General features: G+C 50.4%; 1 protein-coding gene across 4 annotated transcripts in view; it reads right to left on the bottom strand.

The window, feature by feature from the left end:
• Positions 1 to 23,817, bottom strand: part of SLC7A1 (solute carrier family 7 member 1) — a 71,582-nt gene extending 47,765 nt beyond the window's left edge. The window contains exons 1-2 of one of the 4 annotated variants that reach the window (XM_012746550.2): positions 23,416 to 23,817; positions 18,239 to 18,315 (exon numbers count right to left, since the gene is read on the bottom strand). The gene's annotated coding sequence lies outside the window, so the exon portion shown is untranslated. The other 3 variants (XM_012746545.2, XM_076009525.1, XM_012746547.3) reach the window with 3 other exon arrangements.
• Between the last annotated feature and the right edge of the window lie 1,236 nt (positions 23,818 to 25,053).

Here is a 25,053-nt window from a genome sequence, read left to right as displayed (position 1 = left end):
AGCCCAGGGGCTTGCAAACATGGTGCTTGGATCATTTGTTTGTCTACTGTAAGAATGGCTTTTATTTTTAAAAGGTTGTATTTTTTAAAAAATGGGGAAAGGGAAGGAGAGGAAGAGACAGAAGAAAAAGAAGATGACGATGACTGTGCAGCAGAGAGGTCTACGTGTGGCTCCCAAAGCCTAAATATTATCTGGCCCGTTACAGAACCCGTTTGCAAAGCCCTGAACTAGGTTATACCTTTATTTTATCACAGCTCAAGTCCAAGTACACTGAACAACAGGTCCAGCACAACAACAGTAGTAGCACATGAACACAGGTCCCCAGGCTTCCAAGTAAGTGAAGGAAGATTTACCAAAAAGCCACCTGCTGCTAAGCTTTCAGAACGGGTCTCTGTCCAATCATTCAGTACATTTTGAGGACTGAGTCTGTCTAAGGCAGACAAAAATGTGGGGCTGCACAACTCATCTAACTTGTTTTTGTCTTCAGCTCAACCGAGGACACCTGGCGCTGTGTCCCACGCCTGAAATCACGTCCTGTTTTCCCCAAAGCCGCTCTCCACTCGTCCCCAATAGCAAGCCCGCCCCTGTGCATGCTGAGCTCTCTGGGCACTGCAGGGCAGGAGGGAGGTGAGTGGGGACCTTCTGTGCGAGGGCCGTCTGCCCCTGCACACAGCCAGCTGTGGTCACCACACCCTCCCTTCCCTGCAGGCCTAGCGGCCAGGGGTGCCCAGGGCCCCTCCCACTACAGGCTGCTAACACCCCGCCTTGCCCTTGTAAAGAGTCACTTTGTTAAACTCACCTCAAATTGCCTACGTGAGACCACCCTCTGGTTCCCTGCAGGGCCCGTGATGGCTACAGTCTTGGGGGCAGGGAGCTCTGAGTCTGTGGCTACTGATGCCAACTCCCAGAACGCAGGTTCGAGGCCCACTCCAAGAGCAGTGGCCACATGAGCTCACAGCTGGTGGGGGCCTGGAATAATCATATGACAGCCTTCCTCCCTCCAAAGTGAGCCGCTCCTAAGCTACACGAGACGAATAACCACCACCCCAGTCTCAAAAATACCCAGAGAGAGTCTAATGATCAGTTACAACACCACACTGCACTACCAAAACAAAAATTTTTTTTTAAGACAGGGTCTCATGCTGTCATCCAGGCTGGAGTGCAGTTGCGTCATCATAGCTCACAGCAACCTCAACCTCCTGGGCTCAAGCAATCCTCCTGCCTCAGCCTCCTGAGTGGCAGGGACTATAGGCTCGCACTCCCACACCCAGCTAATTTTTATATTTTTTGTAGGGACGGGGTCTCGCTCTTGCTCAGGCTGGTCTGGAACTCCTGAACTCAAGTGATTCTCCCGCCTTGGCCTCCCAGACTGCTTAGGATGACAGGCGTGAGACACTGAGCCTGGCCCAAGACAAAAAAAATTTTTTTTTAATTCTTCAATTTAATATAATAGTATCTGAGTACCTGGTACATCGCCTATACGTTGCTAGGTCTTTCACCTAGAAAGACCCAGGTCTTTTGTCCAGAAAATCAACAATCCATCCTCATTTCATAAATGAGAAAACTGAACCTCAAAGAGTCTCAGCGGTGCTTGTCAGAGCTCTGCCAGGCTGAGCGGGACACGTCCCCAAGCTCTTTCATCCAGCCCAGTGGCCCCTTGGGATCCGCCACCGGGGAAGGCCAGACCCAACCAGCAGACACAACGAGGCTGCCACCTAGTCTGTCCACGGATGTCCCAGTCACATGAGCTCCCTGGCGGCCTCATCCACACGATCGCATTACCTGGGTCGGCCAACGAGGTGCAACTACCTACAGCTCCCCACCCGAGTGTGCGTCCTAGGCAGGTCTGTTCATGTTCCCACAGCGAAAAATGACACCCTGCCACGCTGGGAGTGCGGGCCCTCTCCTGAACCTCCTCTGCCTGGAACTCTGCCCGGAAGAGGAAGCCGGGGCCCGCGGCGTGCCTGGGTGGGAAGGCCTGGCAGCTCGCAACGGAAAATCATGCCCCACGTCCCATTTCACAGGTGCTCACGGAGGAGTCAGAAGGCCTGCCTGCCCCTGGCTGTGTGGTCTTCAGCAAGCCGCTCTTCCTCTCTGTTTAAGTTTTGTCAACCGGGATCGTTGACGCCCTCACCCCACCCCACCCCCGCCTTGTTCCTATTGTCAGGATCAAGGGACAGAGAGGCATGTTACTTAAGTTCTTTGAGCTTCCTTTTTCTCCTCTAAAAAACAAGGTTTAAATAAATTAACATATATCAAGTGCTGTGGAGCACTGGCACATGGTATGTGTTACATGTTAGCTGTATTATCATCAGTTTCCTGATCTATAAGAGATCTTATTTGTCGCCAACGTATAAAGTGCTATGAAGATGACATACCCAAAAGGATTAACTGTGAGTTCATCATATGAAGGTATTTTGTAATTGACACATAGCACTATGCAAATATACAGCTTAGAAAAAAAAATAAGGTTACTGTTTGCTTTATTCCCATCTGCCTTATTAATTCAGAGGATGGAAGACATGAGGGCTGTTGCCCAGAAATATTAAAACTGACTTAAAACTACTATTAAAAAAACCTAAGCAACATGGGGAAATGGTAAAAGTGTAACATAGGACTAAATTTTTACCCACTGATTTTAGTTTTTAAATATTTAAACGTCCCGATTTCCGTAGCACTAACAACCAAAGCCCTTTGCCATCTGTGACCGTGAGTGCGGAGGGGTGGCTGTGACCACGGCCTTTCTGAATGAATCCCAGTGTGTGCCATTCCCACGCTCCGTGAAACGACGGCAATCCCCCCAGGGGTTGTGCCTCTATAGACTACCCCGCTCCACCCAGAGGCCTTATCTTCTCAGTTTGGCTTCTGGGCCAAATTTGGAAGCATTAAGTTTCACTAAGAAAATGAAATGCTTTTGATTTACCTGCGCACCAGAGGGGGCCTTCTCCAATTTCTTCCGAACTCCGGAGGAAAAAGAATGCCCTTCCTCCTTCCAGGAGGTCTGGGCACTCACAAAGCCCAGTTATTTGTTTTGCAAACTGTGTATACACTGAATGAAAATGTTTGTCTTCCATGTCCTGCTTTACCTTTCTAAAGACAAATGATTAAAGAATTGTTTCAAGAGCATTTTCTGTTTTGCCCCTCCCCTCCGACCTGCTTCTATTAAGCAGCCTCACTTCCTGCCTTTTAACTTACATATCTGGGGACGTATCATCCACTCTTCTTATTGACCTTTCCATGTACAATGTTGCTTCAAAAACCTTCTTTAAAGGAAAGGTCAAAGTGAAATGTCACCGGGAAGCACGCCCGACGGCCGGCGGCCAGGGAGGTGCCCAGCCCAGACTGGCTGCCTGTGGCATGAGCAACACGGGCCCCAAGAGGCAGGTGGCAGGGACGTGCTGGCGGATGCCTGCGGGGACCAGAGCAGGGCCCCAAGCTCAGCACACTGTCTGGGCCACCTGGTCTCACTCCAAGTGACATCATGCCCAGGAAGCCCAGGGGAGAGCCCAGGCCCCCAGGGCAGAGCCGGGATCCTTCATTCCAGAGCCACTCACTGTGTTTTCTACTCCATGCCCACACCGTTAAGAACAGCAGTGGCACATAAAGGGACAGGCAAGGTCCCTGTCCTAGAAGGGCTCATAATTTAGCAGGGAAAAGACATTTACAAAAAGGCACAGAGAGACCACTCAGGAGGATGTCAGAAAGATGGGGGGTGGGGAGGGGTCAGAAAACAAGCACTCATGCATGAGTCGCAGTGCTAGGATGCGGGACTAGAACGACAAGGAAGACCACGTGACGGGTGGGGGTGGGAAAGATTGGTCGGATAGGATTAGTTACTGACCATGAGGGGCAAGAGAGGGAATGAGCCCCAGGTAACTAAAATCTCCAGCCTGGATGACTGGAAGAAATGCAAAGTCTGGACTTGTAAGCACTGAGTCTGAGGTGAGGATAAGACCTGAGTCACTCTGGCCCTGCTGCTGGGACCCCACCAGCCACTCTCTTCTCTGGTTTATAATGTACAAAGTGACCGGAAGCTTATAAAATTCAGGGATGCGAAACACGATAGACCAGTGCTGCTCAGCGAGGGTAACCCCAGATCCCCATCTGGCCGGGACCCCAGCGAACCGACCACACCAACCCCGCCGACCAGCACGCACAACTGCCAGGGCCAACTCCCGCATGGCAAAAACTTCAATCTGAAAATTGGACTTAGAAGGAGGAAGTGGTACAAACAAAAGAAATAGTGGCAGAAGCTAAAAAAATCAGTCAAATCTGCTAGGGACAAACTGGCTGGTAAACGCAGAAAACCTTTCTTGAGAATTTAAATGGAAAATAATCTACCGCATCGAGAAAAATTTCATAAAAAAATGAAAATTTTAAATGGTTTATCTATGTATGCTCTAAAAACTTACTGACTTACAAAGTTCACTCAGGAAAATATTGTATTTTCATCAAAAATTCATCAGCAATGACATATTTTGGATAAAATATTTATGTTCATCAATTACAGTCCCAAAACCCTCAGATCAAGAAAGTGCTGTCACAGGTCCCGTGTCCAGCAGAACCGATGGAAATATCTGGCAAGAGGCTGGGTTACGTGAGGCTCTGGATGTGCCCCACCCACCCAGGGACAAGTGCTGCCAGGCTCCCCGAGAGGGGATCGTGGGGAACATCTACGCTCTGGAAACCGGAAGTAGGAAGTGTCACGCTAATGAGGGGAAGAGAAATTTTAAAGAGCCCAAAGGCAGATGGACTTCTCCGGAGCCAAGGAGTGTCTGACTCCACGTGTCTCCCGTGAGGTCTAAACCACGCCAGGAACCAAACCCGGGTGCGTCCTGACAGCAGCTTAGCACAGAGTTGCCCGATCAAATGCAGGACAGGCCCCGTGAAATCTCAATTTCAAGTGAACAACAATTTTTTAATGAAACTATGCTCCAAAAATGTATCATAGTGTGTCCCAAATTATTGCCAACAGATAATTTCATGGTAGCAGAAGTTACACTAAAAATGTAGCCACTGCTCATCTAGAATTCCAATTCAACCAGACATCCAGTGTTTTTATTGCTAAATCTGACAACCCCAGTTTGGCGTGGTCAGCCCAGCACCTTCCCAGGCCCGGACCACGAGCCCTGACTTCCAGACTGCGTCTCTGCAGACCTAGCTGGTAATAAGGACCCTCTTATTTGACAAGCCCTCTCACAGGCTATGCACCAAGGAAGCCTCCTTCAACAGAACCAGACAAGGAGAGAACATGTAGAAAAAGGGAATGGCCAATCACATTGAATATTTCAGAGACACAAGACAGGGTGAGAACTGAGAACAGATCACCTGATTGCCTAATTCAAGAAAGAGCCAGTTGTCTATAATAGCAGGAGCTTAGCTTACAAAACAACAGAAATGGGTGCTACGAATCTGCCATTCTCTCTAGTTTGCTTAAACACAAGGAAATGGGGAATTGCCTGTGTTATCACACTATCTGTAGAACCACACAAGGGCAGGTACTTTGGTAACTCAGTGCTACCCACCTGTAGGAACTCAACTGTTATTTGTTGAATGAATGAATAAGTGAATGAATGCTGTATTTCCCAAAGAGCCTGTTTTGAAATTTGAAATCTCACATCATAATTGAAAACAAAAAGTCTAGGCTAAATCTTAACATTTCGTAGCACCCTCATCACAGCAGCTAATATTCTTTACTCTTTAAACAATCTGTCAGCTGAGGATTATTTATAGTACAAATCACAAGTATCTGTGCTGGGCCTAAACCAAACAAATGCACAAAAACACCTGCTATTCCACCTAATGAAGCACATGTTAAGATTCACATAAATTAAGCAGAGAAGAAAGGCTACCACCTCCCAAACTAAAGCAAATCTTGTTCAGAATTCATTTTTTTCTGTGCTCCTTTGTAACTGTTCTTTAGTTACAAGAGCATTTAATCAAACAAACATCTAAGAACACCATGATTTTCTTATTTATACATAAAAGTAGTGTTCGACACAGTGCCAATTTCTCTTGATCTGTGCTGGAAGAATTCCCAGGGTCGCCTTATCAAAACAATAAACTCCAGAAGGAAAAAAAAAAGACATATGTTTTAAGAAGAGCACTGTATACTGCTTATAACGCATGATAAATCCCCAGTATATTCTGAATTTTTAAAACGAAACCTTCATTTGTTCAGCTTCTGTGGATTTTCCATTCTGCTAAAGAGCCCAAATTTGGAATTTACAAACAAATGGAGCCTGGACAAACGAAAGGTGTGTTTAGCTTTTGCTATTAACTATTACGTCTCAGCATAAAACAAACATGCCATACCTTTGCCGCTAAACTTTTAGGTACTTTATGATACAGTTAAGAATTAAGCTAAAAGCAAATGTACAAACAAAAAACAAAGGTTTTTTCACACCAATGTCTGAAAAGTTTCAGTTCTAAATATAGTCTATATTCTCAGCACAGTACTAATTTTTTCAAACTTGGCCCAAAGAAATACATTTCTGTCCTTGCTTGAGGGACACTGGGTGTCTGCCTTGGCCATCTGCCAATGCCTTGCAACTTCCAAGGAAGGACCTATCAGCCTATATTAGCTCCCCATTCAGAACCGAAGATTCATTTTTTATTAATTTTCACTAAATATCATTAATGCTTAATGTTGCCTAGTGCTCCTGTGAAAAAGAGCCTAACCCATGGGACTGGTGGAGTCGTCAAGAAATGTAAAGCCTTCTGCAGGCAGAGAGAACCTCGCACCTTTCCCAGATGAGACATCCACTTTCCAACAGGAGGGGACTACTTAACAAAACTGGCATGACCTTAAAATTGGGAATCAGTCACTCGCATTACACTCCTTGCTTCCCGGGGTCACACATTCTCCCTGCTTTCTAAAGGCCGGCACCGACATGCCAACTTCAAATCAAACCTCCATGGAACTGCAGAAAGATGGAGAAGGAAGGGAGCAGGATGTTCTGGGCCGTATGCAGGGTCCACCTTGTCTGCTCATTTAGTGAGGAGCCTTGTTAGACAAGTGCCCTGTGGGCTTTCTGGACAACAGGTGCACCATCTCTAGTGCCATTAAAAAGGAAATCAAAGAATGAGGAGGAATAAAAAAGGGAACTAATCTCTACTGCCCAGCTGCGTGTGAGCACCATGCTGAGAACTGGCTAGCTATTCCCTCAGTCCCAGACACCCTGGAAGGTGGCATGTGAAGGGTGGACAGAGGAAGAAGGCCCAACTTCAGGAGCTGGTTGAGCAGGTTTCTACACCCAGTCAGCACCTGAGACAAGGCTGGAACCCAGGTCTGGCTGGCGCCACCACCCCTGCCCCTCCCCTCCCACCCAGGAAGCGCTAGGTCAGGGGAGCCCTGTCCCAGCCCATCACCCCCACTGCTGCCTTATTTTACTACCTAAATTTAAATACCAATATAAAACTTCAGAAATTGCTTTACCCAGAGTGAAACACAAGGTCAATTGCCGACTTCAAATAAAATTCCACACACAACGTGGTCTTCTTTAACTGCGACCCGATTTGGCAAAAGACACAGTGAACGTGAGGGTCGGGGCTGAGGCTGCCTTTCTCTGCATCTGGAGGCCACCTCCTCTCGCATCTCGGGCTCCCCTGCTCCGCCCAGCGGCCTGGCGGGAATCCAGCTCCAACTCCGAGCTCCCACCCAGCTGGGTCAGGGTTAGCCCGGGCAGGGGCCAGGTCCCACGGGCTCCCACAGTTGGAGCCAAATGCACGAGCCAGCTCCAAGAACCCTGCTGGGGGTGGGGGAAGCTGTGGGGGAAGCCAGGTGCCCGGTGCAGGAGCTGTGACGCTCACTGCAGGGGGGCAGTGTCCCCTGGGCATGTGGCTCTGTGAAGTCCCAAGTACGGAGGCGGGTTGAGGGGGGCAGGGGGGGACCACAGCTCGAAGAGACACACTGGAGAGAGGAGGAAAATCTGGAATTGGGTTCCAAGAGGGGGCTCCTAAATCTGACAAGAGGGCTGTGTCCACCTTGGGACTGCAGCTTGTATCCCGGTGACAACAGAATGCAAACAGACGACTCTGATGGGCATCTTGGCACTGAGTTTGTCCTGCTCCTCTCTGAAATGCCACCAAACCTGTATTTGGAGAGCCATGATCATCAGAAATAATATCTTGGTGAAACTTAGTCTACTCTGGCCAAGCGTCCTGTCTGTGGGGACACTGTGTCCCCTGATCACATTGTCAAAAGATCTGTGATAAACCGCAAACCTGGCTGGCCCAGTGTGCTGTGCTGGGTGACCACGAGTAACAACGTCCTTCTGCAGCCCGCCTCCCTGTCCTTCTCCCCTCCTGGTTCACTCAGTCTGTTACCAGCTGTGGAAGGTCCGATTCATTTTTATTTACTCTGAAACATTCGCAAGCCCGACAAGGAGCACGTGGTGACTCCCAGACCCGGCTGGTAAGGCCGTGGTCCCCCTCGCCCTGGCCTGCAGCAGTTTGGAACTCTGATCACGTGTCTCACTCCCCATCTCTCAAATCTTTCAGCCCACCCTTTGAGGACTCTCCACCACCCCGAGCGAAAGTCAAGGCTTCTTTGGGGCTGGCAAACCAACATTTCCCCTCTTCTGTGACACAACCCTTATTGGATTTCTGTCCACAGAGCAGATATTTAAGACATCTGAACTTGGACTGTACAACTGAAGTCTTCTTTGCAAATTTGACTCTCTGCCATCCTTTGTCCTCCGGCGAACCTTACGTGAACTCGGTGGCACAGCCAAGTGAGCACTGTTCAATGCAAGGGCGTGTTATTTTCCATATACTCACATCTGCATGTGTGAATAAGGTCAACTGCAGATGACTGAATAAGGTCATCAGCCAGATCGCGTCCACTAAAGCAAATCTACGGGACGTCCGGCAAAACGTCTGGGGGTCCCACCATCTGAGTCTACCCAGGAGTCCAGCCAAGGCTGAGGAGCCACTGCAGGACCTGCTGAGAAAAATGCAAATCTGGCACGACCCACTCCGAATTGCCATTTCTTCCTGGAAAGGACACCGTGACCTACAGGGTCAGCGGTGGGCACCCTGGACAGCCTCCCACCCTGCGCCAGGTACTCCGAGCACTCCGTGCCTGCTAAGGATCCACTAGTGCTGCAAAAGCGATCCTTCCATACCCTGGTTCCCTGTCACAGCCCGTCCAAGGCAGCCAACTCTCAGGAGTTCTCTCGTCCTCAGACCCAAGGCTTCCTTCCACGCCCTGCCCTTCTCTCTGCACGCCGTACTTGGCAACAGGCAAGAATGAACTTTCTCTCTCTCTCTCTCTTTTCCTTTAATATTGCTTTTATCTTGACTCCTGTAGGGAAAAGTATGTTTCTCAGGAGGGAGGGGGGGAGGCAGAAGTGAGAACACTGTGGAGGATTTCCCAAAAGAAGAAACATTTCAGCAAAAGACAGCTCTTCCCAGATATCCCGACACGGAGCTTCCGCTGGGCCGGGCCGCTGCCGTGGAAGTGCTCCGTCCTGATTCAAGCTGCGTCCCTTTCCTTTGATGAGGGCTGTATACATTTTTATGTGCACGGCTGGCTAATCCTTTTGAAAAATAACCTCTCTCAGACTTCCTCCCCGGTGAGATAGTTTGGGACTGAAACTTCTCATGGCCTATCCCGACATTCCAGACCTCCAGCAGCGACGCCCCGCACAACAGGACACGGCGGCCACAGACTGGGCAGCAGGAAACGGCTGCTCCTGTCGCGAACGGATAAGCATCCACTCGTGTCTCGCCAGACCACGAAACGCCTGGTCCGGGACTGCTCACTCGCTCCAGAGCTGCACCGGAGAAACAGAGTATTCCCAACTGCAGAAGCTCCCTGCAGTGCTCCTTTGAGGGGGCCCCAACCGGGTAGACCACGTGGGTGCTGGTACCAGGTGCTTCTGGCCGCCCCACTGTCCCGCTCGACATTTCTGGGCTAACACCGAGTGATCCTTTGCACTCAAGACCTCTGTCACTGTCCTAACACCAGACCTTCTGTTTCTGCTACGTCTGATCACTGTTGTTCCCACTCAACACCTGCTTTCGTGGTATGGACGCCAAAACGTGCGGGGCTCTTTGGTGGAGGCATAATCACAAAATGTCACTGACTTCCTGTTCAAGGATGGAAACCCCAAAGACAGCAGCATCCTGATACAGTCTCCTTCGAACCCAAAAGCAGAAAATGTGGCCCCGCGTGCCTGTGTCCTGCCCAGGACCATGTCCTCAGTCCACGGCCAAGCTGGTGGCGTGGAGGTCTGTCCACGCCCAGGCTGTCGTAGGGGAGGTGCATCCTGGAACCACCTCACTTTGAGCGTGGAGGGAGTGCGCCGAGTCCCCAGGAGGACCACTGGCTGCAGGGGACGGCGGAGGGGACGCCTCTAGACTCTCAGGCTCTAACATCCCTTCGAGCCCAGTTACGAGTGGGGACTCCCACACCGCGCTGCCTCCCCGCCTCTCCACTCACTTCCCAAATGCACACCACTCCGTGACAGCTCATCCACAGCGTGCTCTTCACGCCCAGACACTCCGTAAACACGCGTGGAGAGCACACCTTCCGTGAATGGCAGCAGCTTCTCCCTCACAGGCCTTTTCACACCTTGAAAGGTGTCTTAATTTCCTCACCATGCAGCTTCGCCGCCGAACAATCAGGCCCGTCTCTTTAGCTGACTACCGTCCCTCCCCAGCAAGGTGCCGAGTGCTGTAAACAGAACCATTATTCCCTGGGCACCTGCAGAGTTTCACCCATGTAATGTGCTCCTAATCATAGCCCCTGGTGAGACGAATAAATCATGTACAAGTTTATAGAGACTGAAAAGTACAAAAAAGGAGATTATATCCTACCTTCTACATTCCTACAAAAGGTACCATGAAAACTGACTCTGATTTTCCCAAAGAAACAATGCCACGATTGGATTTTCATAAAGGCAACACGTGTGTGGTGCAAAATTCAAAAGCCACCAAAGGGCACTGGGGTACCCGTAAGTCCCCCCACGCCCTGGCCTCAGCATCCCCACCGCCGACCAGAGCCTGCCCTAGAAGCTCCAGTCCTAGCTCACACTTGACTGAAGTGATTGAAAGTCCCAGGTTTTGAAAAGGAAGGTAAATGACATGTCTATATTCTACTTAACCATAAGCCTTCTAATGAGTTTACGAGATAATGAACCAGACAACACATCAAAAATAAAACCCACATACGACTGAATTTAATGACACTCCATTCTCATTGCTTCCTGTCTCTTTTTTGCCATGTGAGAAGGTACAAAGAAACCACTCAGATCAGAGACTTTCAGAGGACTCCGCAGTAACAGGCTTTGGAGAAGCTGAACACCACTTCAGAGCTTCTTGAGAGATGATCTGCTTTGTCCTCCTTTCTTACTTTAAATTTCCCTATGCAAACACAGGTGCTAGGCAGAAATCCTTGAACTGAATGGGTACAACACAGCCAAGGTGTTTCCTGAATATTCGAGTCACACCTGTCTCCCCCCACCACAGCACGCCTACGTGCTAGAGGTGTTGGGAACCATGCCCGGGCACTCTCACTACCCTTAGCCGCCCATTCCAAAGATTGGTAAGAACCAACATAAGTAAACCACAAGGAAGCTTAATCCATCCCCCCCGCCCCTGGCACACACCCATGCAGGTGCTGTCCCCCTTAAGGGGGACCCTGGATTAAGGTCCTGAGCAGGGGACCCTGGAACCTCACCTCCTGGCAGCACCACGCCGCAGTGCACCGCCAAGCTGGGTTCACCTTCCCCCTCGTCCGCCCTTAATTTGAAACCTCCTGACATATGCCTCTTCCATTAAGAATTTCCTGACTAAGAGGAACAAGTAGCAACCTCTCCCGAGACCATTTCACCACCCTAAGCTTTCTGGAGGAGCCGCTTTGCATGTCAGTTTACACCTACTCCTTCACCAGCAAAGCACGAACGTGCCTCTGTGCAACCTCAAGCCCGGGGCTTTCATCCAGGAGAAACCTCCCTGAAGGCTGGCGCTTAGCCCGTTATACACCAACCCTGCCACAGCCCGCGTTTCCTGGGCTCTCACTCTGTGCTCCAAAAGCGTTAATATTCCCCACAGCCTACCAAGTGGGGCCTATTACTTTCCACATTGTTCAAATGAGGAAACTGAGGCACTGAGTTGCAGGTGGGCCCACAACACGGAGCTCCTGCCATGGGCACAGCTGCCTGCCACTTGGCAGACGCAGCCCAGGCCCCAGCGGCTCCCTGGCTCCTGCGTCCCTCTCCAGGCACCCTGTCCCCTTCCTTGCTCCAGGCCCCGGCTATCACTCCTCAACACGGGAGCCAGCCTACCTACCACCTCCTATCTGCAGGCGGCTGGGGACAGCTGGGGACAGATAACGAGGCTGGGCTACAAGAAGAAATGGAGACTGCCAGTGGGCCCCCACACCCTGCGTCCTGAGGGCACTAAAGTAAATGGGCTCTGGGACAGCAACTTCTTCAGTTCAGTTGAAAAAGTATTTCTCGAGCATCTACTCTGTCCGAGGCAGGGCTCCCAGTACAGGAGACACAAAGACTAATGCGTCCCAGGCCCTGCCCTTGGGGAACTGTGGCCTAAAGGGAGGCTCAGGTCTCCCCTGGATTAGCTCCAGGTTCCAGCAGTTTTGGAGCCGCTGTACTCCAGCCGATGCTGGGAAACCCCCCCCCACTCTGACCCACCGAATCAGAATCCGAATTCGAATTGCAGCAAGATCCCCAGGGGAGGATTTATTTATATGCAGGTGCTTGTCTAGACAGTTTGAAGACACCCAAAGTTTGACTTTAGCATATGAAAGGCACTGTTATGTTATGCCAAGAACTTAATTGATATACTCACCGACAGGCACTCCTTCTCTCTATCCTTGTCACCTAACCCTTTTGTCACTTCCGTCCCGTCCATGTGCACGTAGCTACCTGCACACTTTTCAGCTAGCGACGAAGGAGTGGCAGTAATAGTGAACAGGTATGTCGCAAAATGCACCCAGTATGCACAACTGCAGTGGAAATGTTTCCTCCTGCTTTGTGTGCTACCTTTCCAGAAACAACACACCACAGTGAGTCCGGCCCTCAGTTTCAGTTTTTATTTGTGTACAGCCCACTCTTTTAGGTGCAGGCCCTTTGCGAGGTCTCTACCTAGCAGGGAGGTGGCCCGCAGGCCACGGAGCTATAAAGGCGACTGTGCCAGTAAAGTGGGTAAAGTGGGCCATAAAGGTCTGTGTGTTCAAGGAAGTCTGGCAAGGAGGGAAATTCTAGGAGAAGGAAAGAGAAGAAAAATGTGAGTTGTGACTCATTTTGGTTTGGGGCAGTGCTGCTTGCTCCCACAGGGCGTCAGTGGCAAGGACCCGTCCTCTCCTCCGCCCCTTCGCCCAGCGCCTCTCCAGGGCAAAATGGTGCTCCTTCCTGCGCATACTGGGACACCTGCTAGAAAGGGACCCTGCCGAGGCCGCTGGGGGCTGGGCCAGCAGCGCCTAAGAGGCTCCAGCTCTCCACCAACTCCAAGGCGGTGCAGGGTGACTCAGCCAGACCTCCTTCACCCACGCTCAACACAGGACAGCTAACTGCAGCCCGGAGCCACAGGAAAGTGATCTGGATTTGTGCGGAGCGTTTCCTCCACCCCTGGGCACCGCCCTACTCAAAATCACCCAAGAAACATGAAATGGCAAAGCCCTCGCCTGACTCACCTGACCACAGACTCAGAGAGTCTTTCAGTAATTAGCCCTGACTCCTAGTGCAAATTAGATCTGATAATTTTCTAACATTCTGATTGCATCAAACTCTGAGACACATTCTTCTCCATTCAGTACTCCAAGAATTAATGAATGCTGTTGCTTAATATCTCCCAAGATTGCCCTCTGGGGAGAAAACATGCCGAAAAAGAAATGTCTTCCAACATAAGTGTTTTTTAAAGAAACAATCCAACTGCTTAAAATTCAAGGTTATAGATCTGTGGGGGCAGTGTTATGCAATTACAATTACAAATTATCACTTATTTCAAATAATACCAACATATCTAACAGCATAAAGTCAAGTTCATGAGGTTTCTTTCCAAATACTAACAACAGTGGTGCTAATACTTGTAACTTACACATGAATTTCTTCAAAGACTATGAATTAAGTACTCTGAATTCTTGCAATGAATTTATTTTTTTTTTAGAAGCAGAGTCAATAAAAGAAGTGTATAAGGAACAAGGACAGATATTTATACATTGTTTCAATAAAGTTGGCAATTTATCTTGTTCTAGTTCTCTGTTATGTCACCATGCCCTTGATCAGTGGAATCAATTCCCTCAATTTATAACTGGTTTAAGAATTATACACACAGACTTGTTACTTAAAGAATATTTATTTTCCAAGCAAAAAAGAGACTCATTCAGCCTTTCCAATAATTATTTAATGGTATGACTGCTATTGCTAATTTTATCTTTTCCATACTGTTCAATTCCAACCCACCAGACCTGACAGTCCCCAAATTAACATTTCTATGAGAGTATCTTTTCTCCCTCTTCTCCTTACAAATCTTTAGCTCTGAAAGATAAGGTTAACTCTCAGAGCAACTTTTCCTCACATCATGCTGAATAAAATACTCTCAAAGAAAGTCAAAGCACTGAAATTAACAAATGCGTGGCCCATTTCTGAAAACACTCACATGCAGCCTGACCAGGCCACCTGTGAACACCGGCATGTCAGGTCAGCTAAGGACAGAGCTACTCCAGTTTGTACAAGCAAACCACACCGGGGAATTCACAAAGATAGATCTGCCCTGTAAACCTACTCACATCCTTAGGAATCATCACAGAGAACGTCGTCCACTTCAGTGAGAAACTCTCAAATCAACACGAAAAGAAACCTCTACTCCCCAGTTTGCTTTGCTCAGACTGGTCTGGACAGAGAATTACTATCCAGTGTACCTTGGTAGTCCTGATGCTCAAAGATGAGAAATCTTGGGCAAATCAGGCAAAAATTCTCAACAACAGGACAGGACACGCTGGCCCAATGGCACGTTAGCTGCAGGGTGAGAGGAAGTTGTAATTTCACCCCATCTGTGAAGGGGCCTAATGGCCAACATAACATTACGATATTTTCACTTCAGTAAGACTGGATCATTCCAAAAACAGAAAAGTCATTCTAATTCACAGCATGATTTGTACCAAGAACAAAATAAACTCCAAATTTAGTTGCCAGGCCAAAATTATAATAGGAATCTAAAATAATTTAATGTCCCATCCACCTGCCAAAATTTTACCATTTAGCTCAAAGACTCACTCCTCCTTTAAAATTTACTGTGTTACTAATTATAAAAATACTCATTCAGTAAGTATTTGTTGAGCACTATTCTAAGTGCTACAAATACAGCAGTGCACAAAACAAAGTCCATTTTCAAGTGTCTTTTCTTTCTGTGCAAACACATATATCTCATTAAGATAATGCTGGATATGGAAAATCGCACCCAGATTTTTTTTCAATTTTGACACTAAAGTTTTTCCCATAGGATCACATGTTCTTTGAAAACACCATTCTTAACTGGCTACATAACATTCTACTGCGGAGACGGTATCGCAATTCACAGGACATTTCCAAAGGCTTATCACAAGATAAAGACAGAAAAGAGAGACACAGTTAAGTAGAGCGCGTAAGATCTAGACAACAGGACGTTAAGGAACAAGAAAACAGACAGGGAAACGCAGTCTTACCGATCTCACAGACGCGTCCCGCTCCTCCTCCTCCTCCTCGGGACGGCTGCTCACACCCACATGGTCGCCCCGTCCAGGTCTGAACTGTGAATCCCCCTTTATAAGCCCCGCTCCCTCTTTGATCGAAGGGAACATTGTCTGCACAGAACAATATGTTTTCATTTCAATTTCCCTTCTTTTCAGGAAAGGAAATGTTTGCACTTCAAAGGGTTTCTTTGAAGAGCAGCCCCTCAGCCCGGCCTGTCCAGGATGGGTGCTGCGTGGGCCCAGCGGGGCGCGCGGAGCCTGGGCGGCTGCCCGCCACTATCACCCCCAAGGCCAGCTCCTTCAAGGCGAGGGTCTGGGGCAGGGGAAGAGAAAACAAACACATGGAAAAATACTCGAGGCTTTTGATCATGACCTTCAGGGGCCCTTTCTCACACGAGGCGTAGGTTTCCAACTCAGGGAAACTGAGGCACACGCAAAGGGGAACTGCTAAGAACAAAATCATTCCCACAAACCAGACTCACTTAGCCACGACCCATTCCAGGCCAGGAAAAAGGGGAGTGGCTCTCAGTCACTATTGGTCAGGGCGCAGGGGACCGCCCAGGTAGGCACCACGCAGAAGGTCCAAATCTCACCATGTACACCAGTACATGAAACCTTCCCCCAAGGGCTTTTGAGAGGCACCGTCATTAACAAAGAGCAAACTTCACAGTTTCGAAGTCTGTGTCGCACTTCTTCAGTGGCCCACTGGTATGGGCCAAGAGGTTCATCAACAGGCTAGTCTGAAATAGCCGCAAGATGATGGACATGGCCGATGCTGTTTCCCCGCAGTCAGGCTCCTCGCCCGTCCTTAACCCCCGCCAAGTCTAGGAAGCGAGGGGTATACACAAGACAAGAGAGGACCTGCAACATTTCTTTTCAAGTCTCCAACAAGTTCTGGATATTTAATAATGATCTCCACCCTACCCCACCCCAAGGGTATGCACGACAAAAGCACCACCAAGGGTGGTTCAGTTTGCTGGCGGCTTGGATTGGGTCCGCACTCGCCCAGGGACCGTGCAGCAGCATGAACGACCAGGCGGCAGACGGGGGCTGGCTCCACCCCACAGCCCGCCTGTCTGGGTGGCCGGGTCACCAGCAGCTGAAGGAACCGGAGATGTCTTCCAACTGCCTTTCTGCAAGCCCTTTACCTGCCTGAGCGCTACACCCCGGTGCTGGAATTGCGGGTGGTTTTTATTTTCTCCTTCTATTTTCTGTAGTTTCCAAACTTTTCATGATAAGCATTCTAACTTTTAGAAACTTTTCCTCAAAGAGGCTTATGAGGTAGAAAATTAGACTATAGCTCCTTTGAAAGACCCCTCACCCACCAAACCATTCCCAGAAAATACCTAGTTGTAAAGGACAACTGGAAGTTGAATACATTACTGGACTGCCGACTAGATAACAACGTTGTATCGATGTTGTATACCATGATCATGTAAGAGAAGGGCCTTGTTCTTAGGTAAGACACACTGAAGCACGGAGGGACAAATGAAAGGATATGACTTCAACTCACTCTCAAATGCTCCAGAAAAAAAAGTGTGCGTGTGTGTGTGCGCGCGCGCACAAAGAGAGAATAAAAGTGGCAAAGCATGAACTGGTAGATTTGAAAAAAGGGTACACAGTAGTTCCTTGCACTTAGGCAGCTTTCTTTAATTCTGAAATCTGAAAAAATTATCCAAAAAAAGTTAAAAAAGAAAAGGGAGAAAGGAGAAAGGCAGGAAGTGGTGGAGAAGAGTTTCCGTAACTCCACCTGCCGGTCCTCCCGCCACGGGGCCACCTGGAAACACTCCCCCGAGTAACTGCAGGGAGCTGGCCCTTGCTGCTGGCCCCTGGTGTGGACAGCTCCTGCTCCAGGCTTTCTGAGGATGTCAAAGAAGTGTCACGAAGGAAAGGGGCATGTCCCCAAGGTCACCTCATGGTAGAAGTCAGGCAAGGCAAAGCTGGGGCAGGACTACAGCTGCCACTGGCCTTGAGAAGGATGGAGAACAGAAAAGGGAGCCGACTTCCCCCACAGTGTCTGGTTCCCACCAGATGCCCTGCGAAGGGCTCTCCCCAGGTGGCGATGGCAGGGAGTGTGGGCGCAACTGGGTGGGGACAAATCAAACAGGGCTCCCCAGAAGTCTGGACAGGAAGCTCTGTGTCCAGTCGGACGCTGGTGAGGTGACTGCCAAACCACTGACCCATAAAGAATGCAGCCCAGCCTGTGTCACACACGCCTGCTCCCGGCGCTGGCAGCAGCCCAGTGCAGCTGCCCCCGGGCCCCGGGCCCCCCAGCTGTGCCAGGTGCACGGGGCTCTGCTGCTGGGGCCCCGAGAGGGAAGATCTGAGTTCAGAGATGGCAGAGAGAAATCAGGGTGCCGTCTAGCTCGGGGGCGGCCAGTGCCAGCACTGCCCAGACTCAGCCAGAAAAAAAGAGAGGCCCAGGCTGGTGGTCTTCAGGTCTGCGTGCTCCGGTCTTGGCGTGCACATAGCACAGGCAGACACGCATTTCCCCGCTGCACGCTTGGGTTCCAGTCTTCACTCTGCCACTTATCTACCTACCTGTGCGCCGTGGGCCACCTGTCTCCATATCTCGTCAAAGCAGCAGTGCCAACCCCACTGGGTGGTCCCCTGGGTTCCTCAAAGGAAACACACATAAAGCACGGAGTATACAGTGAGCACTAAATAAGTGCTTGCAATGATTGATCTTACCCAGCCCCAAAGCCTCCCCTTCCTTCCTATTTGGCTTAACAGACTTTAGTTAATGGCACTTGGTGGGCAGATGAGAAGATACAGAGAAAGAAGACATTTCCAAGCCAATCTTAACAGATCAACTTAAGCACTTCATAGGCAGGATGATCACAGTTCGGCAGTGTGAGCAAATAACAAAATGTAAAGCAACGTTCTGCTCCCTTCCCTTCCCTCTGCTGCCTGGGCCATGCGCCCACCGCCCCTGCCCCTCGCAGAGGCATCCTAGACTACCACCTAGAGGAAGTGAGGAGTAAGTTGAGAACAGAGGGCCCCCAGTTTTTGGCTTTGCTTTCTCTAAAACCCAAGGCCTTGGAGTAATTTGGACAAAATGTTTGAAGATCTGGATGACTACGACCAGAGTAGCCACCCACCGCTCCTTCCCCAGTCCCCATCAAACACACAGGTACACACACACGTGCACAGACACATGCAGCGGGCACCAAGAAAGGCGTGGTGAGCTCTGCTTCTCAGAGGGGCTAGGCGTGGCCAAGCCAAAGGCGTGTGGATCTGAGGCCTAAGGGAATCTGCACCCCACACCCAGGGACACTAGGACCCCAAAGAGTGCTGGCTCCCAGATTCCCCCAGGCGGTCAGGGACTGCTGCTCCTCCCCAGACCAGGCCCAGATGGGACAGTGAACTTGTAAGCAGATGTCCCCCAACACCTGGGAACTACATCCGCCCCCTCTCACTTAGACACTCACATAATCCCAAGAAAAGGGGACTACATTTTAACACTTCTGCAAAATGGGAGAGCAAAATTAAGTTGTTATCAAAATTATTTTTCTCCCACACCTAGATCAAAGAACTGAGCTTTCTTTCCAATATGAGAAATTAACATTTACATGAAACACTTAGTGAGTGCCAGATGCTATGCTAAATGTGCAAAATGGATTACCTCATTTACATCGTCTCAATCCTATAAGGGAGGCAGGAGAAGCCAATTATTATGCAAGCAACATGGAAAAGAATTGAAATGTGGCTTTGAGAAATATCTTAGGAAAGGTACCTATCCCATAGGTGGAGTCCACACTAGTATTCTGCCCTTGCTGTGGAAGGGCTCATGGCATCTCCTTCGACCCCACAGCTTAGGGGCCCCCTGAGCTCAAGTTGGCCGTACTGAGCAGAGGCCACTCCCAGGGTGAACGCTGCCAGACAGTCTCTACAATGTGGACTCATTGTGCAGGAGGACCCGCAGGGGGACACCCACTCCTAGACAAATGGGAAAACATCTGGTTGTCCTCAAGGTCAAGAACCTTATCTGCACAAATACTCTAAAGAAAACACTGCAGTAGGAATATGGACAGGTAAGGAAACAAAACTGTCCATGCCTTCTGAGCCCCCAGAAAAGGGAGGGAAAGGCTGACAATCTACCAGGAAAAAGGGAGGGACAATGTAGGCAGATACAGTCCTACTAGGGGAAGGGACATTCTCCCACTTTCCTATCATATCAACCCACTAAACCAGAGCCTTTAAAGGTTTCTCTGCACTTGATTGCTGGTTGCCATTGTCAGAATTGCAGCCTGGTAGCAAAGGAACTGATTCCAGGAAAGGAATCTAAATGCCTTGATTTGGTACCTTTATTCTTTCGCTGTGGACTTCCTGCTTCCTAGCTTCACTCTGTTGTGAGGCTGAGAGGGACAGGCTCTCCCAACCTGCAGATGGAACGGGTGTGGAAGGTTCAGAAAGTCTAATGCACTTTCCGGGGGCTGCGCATGGAGACAGGAGCAAAGCCAGGACCCTAGTCACCAAAAGTGGCACTGTTCCCAGTATTGGTTCTAGCTCGCCTGGGTTTCTCAAAGCAGCATCCTTTGTTCCAAGGCAGATATCATCCTGTTCTGCACTGAAGCTGGAAAGCCCCCACCTGGCCCACACTGCTCTCACTCCAGTTTAACAGTGCGTTTATTTGACGTACCACTTGCTGGTCCCCACCATTCATGACTACAACCAGAAGGAAAAAGCCCAGTGAAAGCCACAGGGTGCAGCAGAAGGGATGAACCTCATGCCAGGATCTGGTTCAATATCCGGGAACGTCCTTCCCACAGCCTGTGTTCCTGGGATGACGGGACCCTGACCAGTGGGTCAGGTAAACAGTGTCACCCACTGTCCGCCAATGCTGCACATCTGAACAAAAGCCTTGGGAGAGGCATGAACATGCTTAGCAGTCCACCTACTCGTTTTTCCAATTTGCTGCCCATCCTTCTAGCAGATTCCAGGAGGCAAATGCACTAAACCTCCCTTAACAAAGTATGACTTAGTTGAACAACAGCAAGCAGTAGTTCTTTTCAAGTCTGCTCTGTAGCTGGAGGAAGGGACGTAGATTACAGAGAAGGCACTAAAGTTTACCACAAGGGTGATAATCTGCCACAGAAGATGCTACTACTCTATTCCCTCCCTTGAGAGGCCCAAAACCTGGGGTGGGCAGCAGCCTGGCCCGGAACTTGAGGCCACTGGCCCAGGAAACCCACGGGGAGGCAGGTGTCCTGAAGACCCAGGAACACCCCATGGCTTTAGAACCCCAAGTTCAGAGGGTCTCTATTGCAGGGTGGCCAGCCCACCTCCAGGCCGACCACTGGAGGGTGGCAGGGGACCAAAGGGAGGCCGCAGGCAGTAAAGGAGTCAAAGCTGGAAGAGCCACCCAGGCTTGGTGTAAGGAGCCAAGTGAACAGGAGGAAGGCCGCCACCTGAGGCAGAGGGCTATGACACAAAGTCACTACCTGGGAAGGGCCCCAAGAGAGCACATCTAATCCAGCCCTGTCCCTGGGGTATGGGAATGTCTAGAAAGGTTAAGCTGTGACTTTCAAGAGGTCCTTCTTTCACCCAAACATGCTCTTTGTTTGGCCTTCCCATCCCGTTAATCCAGCGACTCTGCTGTGCTTGGAGTATCTGACCTCTCTCACCCCTCACGTGGAAACCACCGGCCAAGCCTGGGGGGGTCTGCTGTTAGAATCTAAAGGAGACAATCCTGTGAGAAAACACAAGGGCTCATCCGAAGGTCCTGCTCAGAGTGAGGACCAAGGGCCAGACGGAATGATGGACATCTCAGAAGATGCCTATGGGCAAGATGTCAGAGACCCAGGTATCTTCAGGGTTAGAGGAAAAAAACACATTTCTCTCCATAGCATGCATGCACGTATTCCTGTTTCGGATTCCTCCCAGGATTAAATAGCAATGTCTCCAGATACATGGCTAACAATGAGAAAGGATTCATTTAACTGGACATAATGCCGGCCCTCCAACATAATTACCTATTTTATTGGCTTTGGTTAAAAGATTACAGACTAATTAATCAACATGTATTTCTTCCATCAAGGAATGGGATCTTCTACCAAATACAATTCACATATGTGTCTTAGAATTCAAACTCCCTGAAGTCAACAATCTTGCCTTTTCTTCACCTAAAGTAAATAATTATATGCATAAGAGCACATGGCTCTAAGATCCAGTATCAGACAACTGAGTACATTTCTGATCTCCATTTATTAAGCCTTGTCCTGTGTTTACTCAAAATTCCTTTGACATCCTTTGAATGTTACCTTTATCATGATTAAACGTGACCTTAATATGCTAAATGTTTAAAAACTATTTTAATCCATTGTTGACTCTTCCCCTAAGTTTCTATTCTGTGTGTGTGACATCAATGAGACCTTTCCTTTTAATGACAGAAGGGTGTGTTCATATAAAAATAATGATTATTTCCACTGAGACCAACTAAACATATTAGAGGAATAAATGTATCATGGTTTCCTATGATCTGAACCAAACATAAAGGGCAAGAAAGGTTAAAAAAAAATCCCAAGTAAATTATAATTCAAATTAAATACAACTGGGGCATTCAGCCAGAGGCGGACGTAACACAGTTCTACCAGTCAAATTGTACTTGAAAGGCACATTTTGAGGGAGACACACTTGGCACTGAAGTCCCAACCCTCTGCTAACCATGACCTGTAATAAAACCCAACGCGTGAGAACGCCACTGTGGCCATTGGGAAGTGTAGTTCTTTTTTCCCCCAGGAGGCACAAGTCTGAGGATCGGCATCACACAGTCAGAGGCACTCCTGTCCGGTTCCCACACGGCCGGGACGGGAAGGAGCCGAAACAGCGCTGTAGTAGCCGCAGAGCAGCCGCCACGCCGTGTGCGGCAGAGCCACGGCCTGACCCCGCTGTGCCCGGGAAGTTTCTACTACGTAGAAAGGAACACCCGGAGAATAGGTTGCCTTTGTAAAACCGGAAGAACTTCCTCCGACTCTGAACCATCTGGAGAGTTTGAGGAATCCAGGCTTTGGGGGCCAAATCGGATCACAAGCAAGCCCACCCAGGGGGGATTTCCTCTAAGTAATCTTGGGGACCTAGAGAGAGGTGAAGCCGGCGCCCCCGGGGTCTAGGGAAGAGCAGAGGACCGGGAGCTGTAGGGAAGGGCGTGGGTGGGCGGCACCGTCCCCCGGGCCCGCCACCTGCCGCGGGGCCACCCTCGGGGGGCCGGGCGGAATCCCCACTGGCGGCGATGACACATCCCCGGATCTCGTGGCGGGGCGGGGTGCTCCGCACCGCGCCATGTAAGGGAAGGTCTCCCTCGCCGCCAGCGGGCTCCAGATGGCTCCTGGGCCAGCCCCGTGCCCGCTGCCCACCCTGCCCACCTGGACCGCCTAGCGTCCCGGCACCCGGGACCCTAGACCGACGCGCGGAGCGGGCATCCCCGCGGCGCCCGGGCGCCCACGCTTACACACTCGGTGTTGCATCATGCACCACGCCACTGCTTCGGGAACCAAAACGGGACTCCATGAGGCGACAGCCGCATGGGCACCGGCCCCGCGCGCACATCCCCGGGGTCGCCCAGCCCTCGCCCGCCCGGGAGGATGCCAGCGCCCCCGGCGCGGGACCCTCGCCACCCCCGCGCCGCCCTCCCGCGGCCCCACGCGGCGCCGGGGCTCCCTCCACGATGACCCGGGCCCGAGGAGCTGCGCCGGCGGCTGCGGGGACCGGGTACTCACCGAGCCGGCGGTGGCGGGATGCGGGCAGGACCACGGATGGACTGACGGACGCGCGGCCGGGACGGAGGGCAGGGGCGCGGCGCGGAGGATGCGGTTAGCGGAGCCAGCTGGCCGCGTGCGCGCCTGCCGGGCGGTTGACTGGCCGCTCGCACCTGCCCGCGCGGAGTGAATGGGCGCCGAAGCGCGCGGGATTTCATCAGCCGCGCGGCCGCGCCCCACCCCTGGCGCCGCCCCCTGGCCAGGCAGCCCGGGCCCGCTCTGCGCGTCACCGCCTGGCACCAATGGGAGCGCGGCTCGCCGGCTGCCAGCCCCGGGCGGCGGCCGGAGTGGGTGGGACGCCGCCTCTCCGCGCGCCTCGCGCCGGAACCCGGGTTCTTCCCGCCGGGTGGCGGGCGGCGCCTCCGAGCGCTTTCGCTGTCGCCTCGCCTGCTTTTGGCTGTTTCTCCGCTAATCGGAGCCCGCGGCGCGACAGCATCCTGTGGTCCTCTGCAGCCCCAGCCACGCCCGGGACGAGCCAGTGCCGCAGGCCCGGCCGTGCCGCCCCACACGAGGGCCCCTGCGAGCTGACCCGGAGCTCGCGAGCAGTTTTCCTTCTCCAAAATAAAAGATTCGGGATGCACTTCAAAGGGTTTTAACGAATTATTATAATTCTTCATTTCTTTGTTATTAGAGTGTTTTATTGCTTCTTCTTTGCCCTTGGCAATACCTCATTCTCGCCGGTTGCCGGGAAGGGCCCCAAAGCCTACCTACCTGTGCCCGTGGCGGTGGCACCTGCACAACTGCAGGTGGACTAGTCAGAGCAGCTCACTTCCGAGCTCCTATCCTGCAGAAGAAGTTTCTGTTGGCAGAAACTTCAGTACAGAACCCTGCCGTGCTCACCTCAGGAGCTCACTCCTTGTTGTCACCCTGTGGGCCACAAACTAAGCAAGAACCACAATCTATAAAGATCCAGTAATCTGTGGCATGGGACAGGTAAGCGGGCCCGAAATGAATACTGCCACCCTCCCTCTACCTTTGTAGGAAAACAGAAAAACGGTGGACGGTGTCCGTGGCCTTTGAATTCCTCTCCTCCTCAAATGTCCTTGTCAGTAATAGGGGCTCATTGTCAGCGGCTAGATGTTACACTCCCTTGGAATCAGACTAATAATTTATAAAGTAGGTAACTTCGTGGTGCTAGCTTCAGACAAACTTTTAACAAACACATAGAGATGGGTTAATATTTTAAAAGCACTTTGAACTGCGCTTGGCATCATAACAAGCCACCTATATGTTTTAAAACAGTAAATTTCAGTTTCAATTGTACAGTAGTGAAGTGATGCCCTCGGGTCACATAAGGGGTTGTCCTCAATGCCACTGATGCCACGCTGAGGATGTTTGCCATCACACAGAGGAAAGCCTGGTATGATTCAAAGACCACCTGCTTTTCCTTTAGCACCAGATCAAGATTTGAAACCTGAGCTCTACCACTTCACTTGCTCTGATCTTCTGCAAAATATTTCTCCTCTGTTTGGAGCTTTATGAGCCTTATATTCTTATCAGCAAAGTATCCGTTGGTGTATGAAATATGTTTGTGAGATTTTCATCTTTTTACTGACTTCTGGCAGTAAAATAGAATTTAGTAGATTATAGAGATGCTCT

The sequence above is a fragment of the Microcebus murinus genome, chromosome 13, assembly GCF_040939455.1.
Source record: "Microcebus murinus isolate Inina chromosome 13, M.murinus_Inina_mat1.0, whole genome shotgun sequence".
NCBI classification, from domain to species: Eukaryota; Metazoa; Chordata; class Mammalia; order Primates; family Cheirogaleidae; genus Microcebus; species Microcebus murinus.
This window is presented reverse-complemented; position numbering and strand designations above follow the sequence as displayed.